This window comes from Rhinoderma darwinii, chromosome 13, assembly GCF_050947455.1.
Source record: "Rhinoderma darwinii isolate aRhiDar2 chromosome 13, aRhiDar2.hap1, whole genome shotgun sequence".
NCBI lineage: Eukaryota > Metazoa > Chordata > Amphibia > Anura > Rhinodermatidae > Rhinoderma > Rhinoderma darwinii.
Window position 1 is genome coordinate 54551978 of NC_134699.1, and position 15126 is coordinate 54567103.

The 15126-nt window shown below is 45.3% G+C and overlaps 1 protein-coding gene across 1 annotated transcript in view; it reads right to left on the reverse strand.

Annotated features, from left to right (window-relative positions):
- Nucleotides 1-5703: 5703 nt before the first annotated feature.
- Nucleotides 5704-15126, reverse strand: part of SMIM36 (small integral membrane protein 36) — a 31535-nt gene continuing 22112 nt past the window's right edge. The window contains exon 2 of the mRNA XM_075845618.1: nucleotides 5704-7063. The gene's annotated coding sequence lies outside the window, so the exon portion shown is untranslated. The remainder of the gene's footprint in view (nucleotides 7064-15126) is intronic.

Sequence of the window (15126 nt, forward strand, 5' to 3'; positions counted from 1 at the left end):
CCACTTACCTTCTCCATGCTTCTCTGTTGCTCCCCTCTACTAGAAGGAAGTAGCAATGTGGTGACATGTGACAGAGGGTCATTGAATTAGAAATGTTTTGGGGGCCCACAGCATTTTCTGTCCTAGATCCTAGGCCCCAATTTAGTATACTGTGTGGTGGCATTATACTGTGGGGGCAGCTATGGGGGTGCATTATACTGTGGGGGCAGCTATGGATGGCAATATACTATGGGGGCAGCTATGGGGGGCATTATTCCGTGGGGGCAGCTATGAGGGGGTATTATACTGTGTGGGGCAGCGATGGGGAGCATTATACTGCGTGGGGGCAGCTATGGAGAGCATTACACTGTGTGGGACAGCTATGGGGGGCATTATATTGTGTGTTGGCATTATACTGTGGGTGCAGCTATGGGTGGCAATATACTATGGGGAGCTATGGGGAGCATTATACTGTGTGGGGCAGCTATGGTTGGAAATATAATATGAGGGCAGCTATGGGAGCATTCAGGGCCGCCATCAGGGGGGTATTAGGGGTACTGGTGTGAGGGGCCCGGCCAAACCTAATTGAAAGGGGGGCCCGGCAACTGCCGCGACATTCTTTTGGTAGGAAAAAACGGGCCCCTGCAATGGGGCCCGTTTTTTTCACCAAAAGAATGTCGTGAGCTGCTGCTGCGGGCCCCCTCCCCTCGTCAAGGGGGGCCGTCAAACCGTCCGCCCGCGCGCGCGCACCCGATTGCGTGCACAAGGAAACTCCTTTTTTTTTTTCTCATTTGTGATTTTTGCGGCAGAACCGCAGCATTTCCGCAACAGAGGAGCAGCGATCCCACAGAATACATTGAATCGCTGCGGCTTAAAAAGCCACACTGCAGGTCCATTTTTTTTGCAGCGTGTGAATGAGATTTGTTTAAATCTCATCCACTCTGCTGCGACTGTAATACGCTGCGGATTTTCCACAATAAAATGTGCTGCATAAAATCCGCAGTGTTCATGCCTAGTGTGTTCCTACCCTAAGGCCGGATTTACACGAGCGTGTGCTTTTTGCGCGCGCAAAAACGTGGCGTTTTGCGCATGCAAAAGGTCCATAACAGCTCCGTGTGTCAGCAGCGTATGATGCGTGGCTGCGTGATTTTCGCGCAGCCGCCATCATTATGACACTCTGTTTGTATGTTTGTAGTACGTGGTGCTTTTCTGTTTTCATTCATAGTTTATACTGCTGCGGAAGTGCTGGGCGTGATTTTCACGCACCCATTGACTTCAATGGGTGCGTGATGCGCGAACAATGCACAAATATCGGACATGTCGTGAGTTTTACGCAACGGACACACGCTGCGTGAAAATCACTGACAGTCTGCACGGCCCCATAGAGTAACATAGGTCCGTGCGAGGCGCGTGAAAATCACGCACGCTGCACGGATGTATTACACGTTCGTCTGAATAAGCCCTAACAATAAGGCCCAGTTCACAGAGTTTTTGGGCCTTGATATTGACTCGGACACTGCGTCAGAATCAGCACCAAAAAACTTCCAAAACCGCCTCCCATTGATTTCATCTGAAATCAATGGGAGCCAGTCGTGGAAAAAAGAAAAAGCAGCACGTCCTTTCTTGCCGCGGTTCTGCCTCTGACCTCCCATCGAAATCAATGGGAGGCAGAAAATGCATTATTCGCTGCGTTTTCTCTCTGCTGTCCTCAATCCCCGCGGGCAAAAAACGCGGCAAGATAGTATGGGCAGGTCAAAATCTGCCTCAAAATTCGGTGCGCGGTTCCAGGCGGTCGCCGGTGCGCATGCGCGGGAGTTTGCGGGTGCGCACGATCGGTCACACGGGCGGCGGTGTTTGACGGCCCCCATGCTACCCAGGGCCGCTATCAGGGGGGGTATTAGGGGTACTGATGTGGGAGGCCCGGCCAAACCTAATTGAAAGGGGGGCCCGGCAACTGCCGCGACATTCTTTTGGTAGGAAAAAACGGGCCCCTGCAATGGGGCCCGTTTTTTTCACCATAAGAATGTCGTGAGCTGCTGCTGCTGCTGCGGGCCCCCTCCCCTTGTCAAGGGGGGCCGTCAAACCGTCCGCCCGCGCGCGCGCACCCGATCGCGCGCACAAGGAAACTCCCGCAGCTCATGACATTCTTTTGGTGAAAAAGACGGGCCCCATTGCAGGGGCCTGTTTTTTTTCTACCAAAGGCAAGTCGCGGCAGTTTGCCGGGCCCCCCTTTCAATTAGGTTTGGCCGGGCCTCTCACATCAGTACCCCTAATACCCCCCCTGATGGCGGCCCTGGGTACCATGATATAGTGCTGGACGGAGTACCGTTAACAGGCGGTGCCACGGTAGGGGGGCCCAGAAAATTTTGCTGTAGGGGGCCCTGAAATTCCTGATGGTGGCCCTGGGAGCATTATCCTGTGTGGGGCACCTATGGGGAACATTATACTGTGTGGTGGCATTATATTGTGGAGGCAGCTATGGGGGCATTATACTGTGTGGTGGCATTATACTGTGTAGGCAGCTATGGGGGTATTATACTGTGGGGGCAGTGGCGTAACTACCGCTATAGCAGCCGTAGCGGCTGCTACGGGCCCCGCGGCATGAGGGGACCCGTGTCGCCCGCCGGCACGGGCCCCCACTATGGCCGGAGGCTCTGCTAGCAGCCGCTATGGCTGCTACAGCGGGACGCCACTGAACACTACGGCAGAGCAGGGAATTATCTCCCCGCTCTGCCATTAAACAAAAGACATGTATCCCCTATCCACAGGATATACACAGGATAGGGGATACATGTGTGATTGCTGCCATTGATAGGGAGAACGGGGGACTGAAAGTCCCCTGAAGTTCTCCATCACAAACCTCGGACTTCCGGGGTCTGTGTCGGCAGCTCCGTAGAAATGAATGCAGCGCCGGTCGCGCTTGTGCGCATGCGTGACCAGCGCTCCTTTCATTTTTATTGAGCTGCGCAGACGCCGGAAGTCAGAGGTTAGTCATGGAGAACTTGGGGGGACTTTCGGTCCCCCGTTCTCCCTATCGCTGCCAGTGATCACACATGTATCCCCTATCCTGTGGAGAGGGGATACATTTCTTTTGTCTTTTCACACTGTAGGTCGCATTTTTTTGGGGGTTGGGGCTGTATGGTGTTCCCTACAGGGGGGGGGGCTGTATAGCGTTCCCTACAGGGGGGGGGCTGTATAGCGTTACCTACAGGGGGGGCTGTATGGCGTTCCCTACAGGGAGGGGCTGTATGGCGTTCCCTACAGGGGGGGCTGTATGGCGTTCCCTACAGGGGGGGCTGTATGGCGTTCCCTACAGGGGGTCTGTATGGCGTTACCTACAGGGGGGGCTGTATGGCGTTCCCTACAGGGGGGGCTGTATGGCGTTCCCTACAGGGGGGGCTGTATGGTGTTCCCTACAGGGGGGGGCTGTATGGCGTTCCCTGCATACCCCCCCTGTAGATAACGCCATAGAGACCCCCTGTAGATAACGCTATACACAGGGGGACTGTATGGCGTTATCTACAGGGGGAGCTGTATGGCGTTATCTACAGGGGGGCTGTATGGCGCCATCTACAGAGGGGGCTGTATGGCGTTATCTACAGGGGGGCTGTATGGCGTTATCCACAGGGGGGCTGTATGGCGCTATCCACAGGGGGGCCGTATGGTGCTATCTACAGGGGGGCTGTATGGCGTTATCTACAGGGGGTCTGTATGGCGTTATCTACAGAGGGGACTGTATGGTGCTATCTACAGAGGGGGCTGTATGGCGCTATCTACAGAGGGGGCTGTATGGGGCTATCTACAGAGGGGGCTGTATGGCGCTATCTACAGAGGGGGCTGTATGGCGCTATTACAGAGGGGGCTGTATGGCGCTATCTGCAGAGGGGGCTGTATGGCGCTATCTACAGGGGGGGCTGTAAAAAAGGCACTTTCTACAAGGGGGGCGGTTGTGTGACACCCAGGGGAGGGGGGGCACCAGTCAAAAGTTTGCTATGGGGACCAGTCTTTAATAGTTACGCCCCTCTGTGGGGGCATCCATGGGGGCTGTCGGGCAAGACGGCTGGCCTGTTCTAGGGGTCTGGTGGTGTTGGGGAGGGGTATGGGGGCCAAAAGCTGAATTCTTACACCAGGGCCCATGAGCCTTTAGCTACGCCCCTGAAAGGTACATATTTTATTCTACCATGTCTATGGAAATAAAAACTGTGGAGCTCTTCCCTACCATCACCATAAGGGCTTATTCAGACGAGCTTTGAAATAGTCTGTTTTTTTAACGGCCGTCACACGGCTGCTTGTATTTCTATGGGGCTATTCACACGGCCATTGTTGTCACGGACCGTGTGAACGACCTGTGGAAAAAATAGGACCTGTCCTATTTTTGTCTGTCTTCACAGATCCCTCAATAGACTCAAGCCTATGAAGGATCCGTGAATACGGGTCCACACTGGTGCACATCGGCTGTGAGAAACAGTAATTTTTCAAGGCCGATTTGACACACGTGTCTGAATAAGGGCTAAGAGTGTCTTATTCTCCCTCCCTAGCAGGTATACTACCACTAGCCACAGTTAATCTTTATGTTAGCCAAGGACATTCATACAATAGAGGCAGCCCATGCGGCTGCTATGAGGCCCCTGAGAAGTGTGGGCTCATTCCAGGTTGGTTTGTCCCCTTTTCCTCTATGTACGTCACCGATGCTAGCTTTAAGTATGATAAGTATTATATACCTGTCTGTATATAAAGTTTAGAAAAAATATAGAAAAAGCTACCTAACATTTCTGAGATCTAAATCTGTTTTGCTGTAATTTTTTTGATCTTTTTTGTTCTTTGTGAACATATCTATGTGTAGGTGCAAACTTTGTAGAACATTCCCTTCTCTAAAATACTAAAAAAAACTTTCTACTTTAAATCTTTGATTTTGTGCATGACCGATGTACGCAAGTTGGGTATTAATAAGGTAATTTAGCGTCTTTCTGTAAGGTTACCGTGACAACCAGGAAAAAAGCTGCGTAAAAATGCCAACTACTTTTTTTTCGTAGCTCAGTAGAAAATTCTCAGGGATAAACCAGTGGCATTATTTGAATTAATCTAAAGTACAATGCTCCCTGTTTAAGCTGCCAACTTAGAAACCGAGACAAAACCAGAGTTGTGGCGACAGCGGCATTAGAATTGCATTGAAGTGCTACGTAATGTACTTTTGTTAAAAGGATCAGTCTGGCTGTACAAAGAGCTATGTATAATGAGGCTGCATAGCACTCTATTCAGCAGCTGCCTTAAAAAAAAAAAGTTTTTGTGTTTTCGAGGTATCCATAGTAACGAATAACCTGTCTATATACAAACATTCCGGTATTCAGGATTAACATTCCAATATTACATAGGTGAAACATACAATGGAAATGGAAAAAGTGTAGCATAAAAAAATGTCCACTCAGCTATAAAAGGGGTTGTCGCATCATGACAGCCTCTTTATATACTGAAGCCGATCCAGCGATCAGGTGATTGCCATGCAGGGGGCATAACTAGAAGGGTTGCCCAACGGCCCCAAATGGCGCTCAGCTCATAAGAAGACACCCGCACTGTCACAGATATGTCATAGTTGGTAGCAGAACAGCACTGGGCTCACTTACGATGGTTGCATGGCTTTTCCAACTCGGAACTGACCTGGTTATACAATTATTGTTTCAAATAAATCAAAACGCAAAAGCATCCCAATCAGAACATCGGGTTTAATGGTTAAAAAACTTTCAAAAATACAACATTTTGGCTTTGTAATATAAAGAGCTTTCCTCAATCAAACAGTGTACATTTATCTCATTTTATACCCAAAGGGTGGGTGTTAAAGGGGTTGTCCACTTTGCACAATCCCTAGTTATTAGAAGGGCCCTTTGACAATAAGCTGATCACAAAGTGTCCCCCTGATGTGACCCTTAGCGATCAGCTGTAATCTGTAGGGAAACCTGGTAGTAAGTGTTCAATTTTCCTGCAGTGCCACCACAGGGGAAATGAAGCATTACACAGTGCCCATTTACGCTAATAGGTTGTCTTTGTAATGCAAGACTGGATAGGTCCTCCAGAGTGAGAGACACTCTTTATAACCGTTCTTCACTCTGACCAAGTGATGAGGATTATGAACAGAGAACCCCCCCTCTATTAACTCAGAATACCCTAATAAGGTATATGGAAATGGGTTTTCTAAACTGGACACCCCCTTTAACATTGTGACCAATAAGCCAGCACCATCATTTATAATTACATCAATTATGTGAGCAATAATAACAACAAGGCTCCATGTCCGGCCTCCATTGGATCCGTAGTACATGTATCGCCTTATAGTGCCTCTGCGTACTACATGCTGTACCATGATTATTTTTTGAGAAAAAACCAAGGTGTGCCTCTTTAAAAAATCAGATGCACACGGGTGTACAGTATAGGCCCATAGCTGACTATGGGCACCATATAATACAGATCTGTGAGATCATACGACATATAAAGTTCATAGTAACTTTCACGCTCACATTAATCTGAATCGAGAAAGAGAAAGATAGCTGTAAGCATGATTCCAAATACAATTGTCAGTCGGCATTCACAGAATCCAACTGCACATGTTACAGAGTCACAGGCCGATACCGTCCGATGGTTGAATAAAAATCCGGTGATCAGGCATGTTTTTTACTCGAAATCTGGTGATCAGGCATGCTTTATACTGCAAATCCGGTGATCAGGCATGCTTTATACTCCAAATCCGGTCATCAGGCATGCTTTATACTCCAAATCATACTATATATCCTGCAGATACATATGTAAAGATGCTACATCCTTAATAATCAAGTATTGCCGTCCATGTCCCATCGAAAACCAATCAGAAGGAGTGTTCGGCCCCCCATCCCTTTAGGAAGACGCCAACCAATCAGCGCCATATTGTCTGCCCCAATATCCCAGATACTTTTCAATGGCAACAATCAGAACAACAAAATTTTGCAGCTCATTGTTAATGTCAATACAAGAATCATCCACCCTCATCGATATCAATGTATGGAATCTGCCATATCCATGTGCGCGAATCTCATATCCCAGAATCTCATCTTTGGATCTAAAAAAGGGGAAGAAAATGAACTATATGAGAATCGAATAAAAGTATACAGTCCAATAAATAGTATACAGAATATATAGACCTATAATTACATCATCCAGCCATAACAGTAAACCTATAACATCAATTATCTTTTTACAATGGTGCTTGTCAAGGGGTTGGATATATCAGGCAGAAAGTGAACTGTCAGTACTTGAAGTTGATGTGTATAAAGCAGAAAAAATGGGAAGCAGGAAAAATGGACCCGAGGGACATTGACAAGGGCCAAATTGTGATGGCTAGATAACTCGGTCAGAACATACCCAAAATGGCAGGTCATGTGGAGTGTTCCCTATGAGCCATGGTTAATACTTACCAAAAGTGGTCCAAGGAACGACGACCGGCGAACTACCAACCGGGTCATGGGCTGCCAAGGCAGCATGGGGATCAAAGGCTAGCCCATCTGGTCTGATCCCACAGAAGAGCTACTACAGCAGAAATTGCTCACTGCGTTTGGGGTTGCCTAGCCTCAGACCGGTCAGATTGTCGTGTGTATAGCATCGCTTAGTGGGAAGAGATTGCACCATGGGAAGAAGCAAGCCGGTGGGGCAGTTTAATGCTCTAGGCCAGAGGCCTCAAACACGTGGCCCGGTGGGCTGCATGCAGCCACTGAGGTTGTCAGCTGCTGCCCACGGGTCACCGAAGCTCCCTCGTGAGAGAAGAGGGCAGGCTGAATTAGGAGCGTGTCGGCGCTCCTTTATGACGTCATGAAGGCGCGCTGCCCCTTTCCTGCCCTGCTGGATCGTTGGTGGGAGGTGAGCAATGGCCACACAGCACCCTGTAGATAGTGCAACTCCCCCTGTAGATAGCGCCCCATACAACCCATCCTGTTGACAGCGCTACACCCCCCCTCACTGTAGATAGCTCCATTGGGAATCCCCAGCTAGAGCGTTCACGGCACTCAGGCCAGGGATTCCTCTGCTGGAGGAGCCCCTGATGGCACTGTCCATATATGGTGTATATATTATAGATATATAATCTTAGAAAATAGCATCTATTTACCACATAAAATATCATGTAACCCAATGAGGAGAAAGACTTGGTCTAAAATTGATTTACTCTATGCTGGATAAATAAGATTATGAGTCACATACTGTAGTTTATAGATATATTTAAAGGGGTTGTCATATCACAGGAAGTGATTGCATATACGGATGTAGCCATCTTTATCTTGACTCTGATAACTTGCTGCAGCGTGATATTACACAACAAAAGTCATTGAAAAAGTCAAGATAATGGATCTTGCCACTGTGTATTTAATGCGTTAAAAGTCAAGATAAAGACGGCTACATCTGTAGCTAAGATATGTCATCACTTTTTGATTTGTGGAGGTCTGACTGCTGGAAACCCCACCAATCCTGAGAATGAATGATGAATGAACTCTGGTTTATTGCTGCATCACCTTCACAGCTTTTTGCTGCACAGTAGTACTCCCATCATCCCACTGTGCAAGTACCCAACGATCAGATCCTTGTTGATTCAGAAAGGTATGACATATCTTAGCAACATGCCATCACGTTCTGTGATTGGAATAACTCTTTAATAATCCTTTATATATGACACTGGCACTATAATTAACAGGGGCATTGCTAGGGTCTTATAAGATCCGGGGCACAAGCCCCCAAGACATATATTTACCCCCCCCCCCCAAAAAAAATATCTATAAGACTAAGGCTCCTATAGCTACAACGCTGGATAGAATTGGATACGTTGTCTCAGCAGACTATCGTGATATGCTTAGATACATGGCCCCAGCAGACAGTATCACACATGATAGGCTTAGATACATGGCCCCAGCAGACAGTATCACACATGATGGGCTTAGATACATGGCCCCAGCAGACAGTATCACACATGATAGGCTTAGATACATGGCCCCAGCAGACAGTATCACACATGATAGGCTTAGATACATGGTCCCAGCAGTAAGTATCCTTCTACTAACATATGTCCAGCCCCCATAAAAAATATTAGTTTAATGCTGGTTCCTACCATGCCCAGAAATATATATGTAGGCTTAGTCCCAGTTCTGGGTGTATGTGCAGAGTAGGTTCCTTGTCGTGGCAGGTGGGCTCACACAATTTGATCAAAATGTGCGTTCATAACCTCCCTATTGTAAGTAGATTTAGCAGTAATGCATATTTATTTATATTTAGTAGCTTAGGTGACATTGGAGTTCGCAGTGTGCTGTCACCATTTTCTTGTGTGCTATATATATATATATATATATATATATATATATATATTCTGACCCTCTAGCTATGGATACAGAATCTCAGCAGACAGTATCACACATGATAGGATTAGATATAGGGCCCAGCTCGCTGACATTGCGACTCCAGCGACGGACACAGAAAAGTAAAGAATAATAATTGCTTTTTTATGTGTTACTAATTTTTTTTGTGTGTTTGTGTTTTTTTTACAGGTTCGGTTGTTGGACTACTTCGGATTCGAGGACTACTTTGATGACAGCTTTTTTTATTCTCAATAAAATGGTTAACAAGGATTGTGGGGGGGTTTTGTATTTCCCAAAAATAATTTTTCTATGTCCTTGTACTTTTTTAAACTTTATCACTACTGCCTTAGTAATGGCTAATTGACAACGTCCATTACTAAGACGGGGCTTAATGTTAGACATGAAGAGGCTAACACTAACACCCATTATTACCCCGTTATCCACTGCCACCAGGGGTACCGGGAGTAACCGGGTACGATCCAGTACCCAACAATCCGCATGCCGATATTATTAGGCTGGGAAAGCCAAAAAACAGTGGCCCTTCCCACCCTAGTAATGCTCGGCTGCTGCTGCTGTGTTGTATCTGGCTGGTTATGAAAAATGGGGGGGACGCCACATAGTTTTTTCAAATTATATATTTAAAAGAAAAAAAACTACGTGGGGTCCCCCCCATTTTTCGTAACCAGCCAGATACAATAAAGCAGCAGCAGGCTAGCAGTACCATGGTGGGAAGGGTCACTGTTTTTGGGCTTTCCCATCCTGATAATACCAGCCTGCGGCCGCCCCAGTACCCGACCATCACTACAGATGGTCGGGTACTGGATCCTACCCGGCTCTTTCAGGCACCCCTTGCTGCAGCGTGATATTACACAACAAAAGTCATTGAAAAAGTCAAGATAATGGATCTTGCCACTGTGTATTTAATGCGTTAAAAGTCAAGATAAAGACGGCTACATCTGTAGCTAAGATATGTCATCACTTTTTGATTTGTGGAGGTCTGACTGCTGGAAACCCCACCAATCCTGAGAATGAATGATGAATGAACTCTGGTTTATTGCTGCATCACCTTCACAGCTTTTTGCTGCACAGTAGTACTCCCATCATCCCACTGTGCAAGTACCCAACGATCAGATCCTTGTTGATTCAGAAAGGTATGACATATCTTAGCAACATGCCATCACGTTCTGTGATTGGAATAACTCTTTAATAATCCTTTATATATGACACTGGCACTATAATTAACAGGGGCATTGCTAGGGTCTTATAAGATCCGGGGCACAAGCCCCCAAGACATATATTTACCCCCCCCCCCAAAAAAAATATCTATAAGACTAAGGCTCCTATAGCTACAACGCTGGATAGAATTGGATACGTTGTCTCAGCAGACTATCGTGATATGCTTAGATACATGGCCCCAGCAGACAGTATCACACATGATAGGCTTAGATACATGGCCCCAGCAGACAGTATCACACATGATGGGCTTAGATACATGGCCCCAGCAGACAGTATCACACATGATAGGCTTAGATACATGGCCCCAGCAGACAGTATCACACATGATAGGCTTAGATACATGGTCCCAGCAGTAAGTATCCTTCTACTAACATATGTCCAGCCCCCATAAAAAATATTAGTTTAATGCTGGTTCCTACCATGCCCAGAAATATATATGTAGGCTTAGTCCCAGTTCTGGGTGTATGTGCAGAGTAGGTTCCTTGTCGTGGCAGGTGGGCTCACACAATTTGATCAAAATGTGCGTTCATAACCTCCCTATTGTAAGTAGATTTAGCAGTAATGCATATTTATTTATATTTAGTAGCTTAGGTGACATTGGAGTTCGCAGTGTGCTGTCACCATTTTCTTGTGTGCTATATATATATATATATATATATATATATATATATATTCTGACCCTCTAGCTATGGATACAGAATCTCAGCAGACAGTATCACACATGATAGGATTAGATATAGGGCCCAGCTCGCTGACATTGCGACTCCAGCGACGGACACAGAAAAGTAAAGAATAATAATTGCTTTTTTATGTGTTACTAATTTTTTTTGTGTGTTTGTGTTTTTTTTACAGGTTCGGTTGTTGGACTACTTCGGATTCGAGGACTACTTTGATGACAGCTTTTTTTATTCTCAATAAAATGGTTAACAAGGATTGTGGGGGGGTTTTGTATTTCCCAAAAATAATTTTTCTATGTCCTTGTACTTTTTTAAACTTTATCACTACTGCCTTAGTAATGGCTAATTGACAACGTCCATTACTAAGACGGGGCTTAATGTTAGACATGAAGAGGCTAACACTAACACCCATTATTACCCCGTTATCCACTGCCACCAGGGGTACCGGGAGTAACCGGGTACGATCCAGTACCCAACAATCCGCATGCCGATATTATTAGGCTGGGAAAGCCAAAAAACAGTGGCCCTTCCCACCCTAGTAATGCTCGGCTGCTGCTGCTGTGTTGTATCTGGCTGGTTATGAAAAATGGGGGGGACGCCACATAGTTTTTTCAAATTATATATTTAAAAGAAAAAAAACTACGTGGGGTCCCCCCCATTTTTCGTAACCAGCCAGATACAATAAAGCAGCAGCAGGCTAGCAGTACCATGGTGGGAAGGGTCACTGTTTTTGGGCTTTCCCATCCTGATAATACCAGCCTGCGGCCGCCCCAGTACCCGACCATCACTACAGATGGTCGGGTACTGGATCCTACCCGGCTCTTTCAGGCACCCCTTGCTGCAGCGTGATATTACACAACAAAAGTCATTGAAAAAGTCAAGATAATGGATCTTGCCACTGTGTATTTAATGCGTTAAAAGTCAAGATAAAGACGGCTACATCTGTAGCTAAGATATGTCATCACTTTTTGATTTGTGGAGGTCTGACTGCTGGAAACCCCACCAATCCTGAGAATGAATGATGAATGAACTCTGGTTTATTGCTGCGTCACCTTCACAGCTTTTTGCTGCACAGTAGTACTCCCATCATCCCACTGTGCAAGTACCCAACGATCAGATCCTTGTTGATTCAGAAAGGTATGACATATCTTAGCAACATGCCATCACGTTCTGTGATTGGAATAACTCTTTAATAATCCTTTATATATGACACTGGCACTATAATTAACAGGGGCATTGCTAGGGTCTTATAAGATCCGGGGCACAAGCCCCCAAGACATATATTTACCCCCCCCCCCAAAAAAAAATATCTATAAGACTAAGGCTCCTATAGCTACAACGCTGGATAGAATTGGATACGTTGTCTCGGCAGACTATCGTGATATGCTTAGATACATGGCCCCAGCAGACAGTATCACACATGATAGGCTTAGATACATGGCCCCAGCAGACAGTATCACACATGATGGGCTTAGATACATGGCCCCAGCAGACAGTATCACACATGATAGGCTTAGATACATGGCCCCAGCAGACAGTATCACACATGATAGGCTTAGATACATGGTCCCAGCAGTAAGTATCCTTCTACTAACATATGTCCAGCCCCCATAAAAAATATTAGTTTAATGCTGGTTCCTACCATGCCCAGAAATATATATGTAGGCTTAGTCCCAGTTCTGGGTGTATGTGCAGAGTAGGTTCCTTGTCGTGGCAGGTGGGCTCACACAATTTGATCAAAATGTGCGTTCATAACCTCCCTATTGTAAGTAGATTTAGCAGTAATGCATATTTATTTATATTTAGTAGCTTAGGTGACATTGGAGTTCGCAGTGTGCTGTCGCCATTTTCTTGTGTGCTATATATATATATATATATATATATATATATATATATTCTGACCCTCTAGCTATGGATACAGAATCTCAGCAGACAGTATCACACATGATAGGATTAGATATAGGGCCCAGCTCGCTGACATTGCGACTCCAGCGACGGACACAGAAAAGTAAAGAATAATAATTGCTTTTTTATGTGTTACTAATTTTTTTTGTGTGTTTGTGTTTTTTTTACAGGTTCGGTTGTTGGACTACTTCGGATTCGAGGACTACTTTGATGACAGCTTTTTTTATTCTCAATAAAATGGTTAACAAGGATTGTGGGGGGGTTTTGTATTTCCCAAAAATAATTTTTCTATGTCCTTGTACTTTTTTAAACTTTATCACTACTGCCTTAGTAATGGCTAATTGACAACGTCCATTACTAAGACGGGGCTTAATGTTAGACATGAAGAGGCTAACACTAACACCCATTATTACCCCGTTATCCACTGCCACCAGGGGTACCGGGAGTAACCGGGTACGATCCAGTACCCAACAATCCGCATGCCGGTATTATTAGGCTGGGAAAGCCAAAAAACAGTGGCCCTTCCCACCCTAGTAATGCTCGGCTGCTGCTGCTGTGTTGTATCTGGCTGGTTATGAAAAATGGGGGGGACGCCACATAGTTTTTTCAAATTATATATTTAAAAGAAAAAAAACTACGTGGGGTCCCCCCCATTTTTCGTAACCAGCCAGATACAATAAAGCAGCAGCAGGCTAGCAGTACCATGGTGGGAAGGGTCACTGTTTTTGGGCTTTCCCATCCTGATAATACCAGCCTGCGGCCGCCCCAGTACCCGACCATCACTACAGATGGTCGGGTACTGGATCCTACCCGGCTCTTTCAGGCACCCCTGGTGGCGGTGGGTACCGGGGTAATAATGCGCGTTAGTGTTAGCCTCTTCACCGGCTAACACTAAGCCCTGCCTTAGTAATGGATGCTGTCACTCAGTAGTAATAAAGTTTAAAAGAACATACAAAGACATAGAAAAAATATTTTATAAAAATAAAAAACCCCCACACAATCCTCATTAACCATTTTATTGAAAATAAAAAAGCTGGCATCGAAGTAGTGGTGATATGTGTGGCCAGCTGATGCCGGTCTATTCCAGGTTATTTCATCTATTGATATTTGTATATTTTTTAATAATTGAGTAATAAAGTGACGTTTTTATATGGGAAAATATTCTGAAATATTCTATACAAGTGATATATTAGGGCTTGTCCACATGTAACGGATTTGCTGCGTATTTTCGATCCGGAATTGTGTACGGAAAATATGCAGGGTAATACAGTAGCAGCAACGTGGGTGTGATTTAACAAATATCATCCACAAACTGCGGAAAAATTTAGTCTAGAAATTCACCTGGGGTGCGTAATTTTAGTTCTGCGGCATGTCAATTATTGCTGCGGAAAGTGGACTGATTTGCTGCGTTTTCTGATATACTGTGTAATTTGTTGTGGAAACCCTGCAGAATTTCTTAAAGTGGGTGGAAATGATATCACAGGATGAAGAAATATCACCATCACACAGCCCTTGAAAAAAAACGCACCAAAAATCCACACTATTTTCCATAGTAAAAAATGCATGAAATGGTGCAGATTTTCTGCTAGTTGATGCGTAAATGCTGTCTAAATTTTCTGCAGCAAATCCGTTATGTGTGGACAAGTCATTAGACTGCGAGTTTAAATTCCTAATCTTCATTTATGTGGCATATTTTTGGTTTAATGTGTAAGTTTTAATCCCTTAGGTATAGCCCTATGGACCAGGCCAATTTTTTCAAATCTGACGTGTTACTTTATGTGGTAATAACTTTGTAATGCTTTTATTTTTTCAAGCGATTCTGAGATTGTTTTCTTGTGACACATTGTACTTTGTTAGTGGTAAAATTTGGTTGATACATTCAGTGTTTATTTCTGAAAAACACTACAATTTTGACAAAATTAGCAAAAATGTGAATTTTTATACATTTAAATGTATCTGCTTGTAGGACA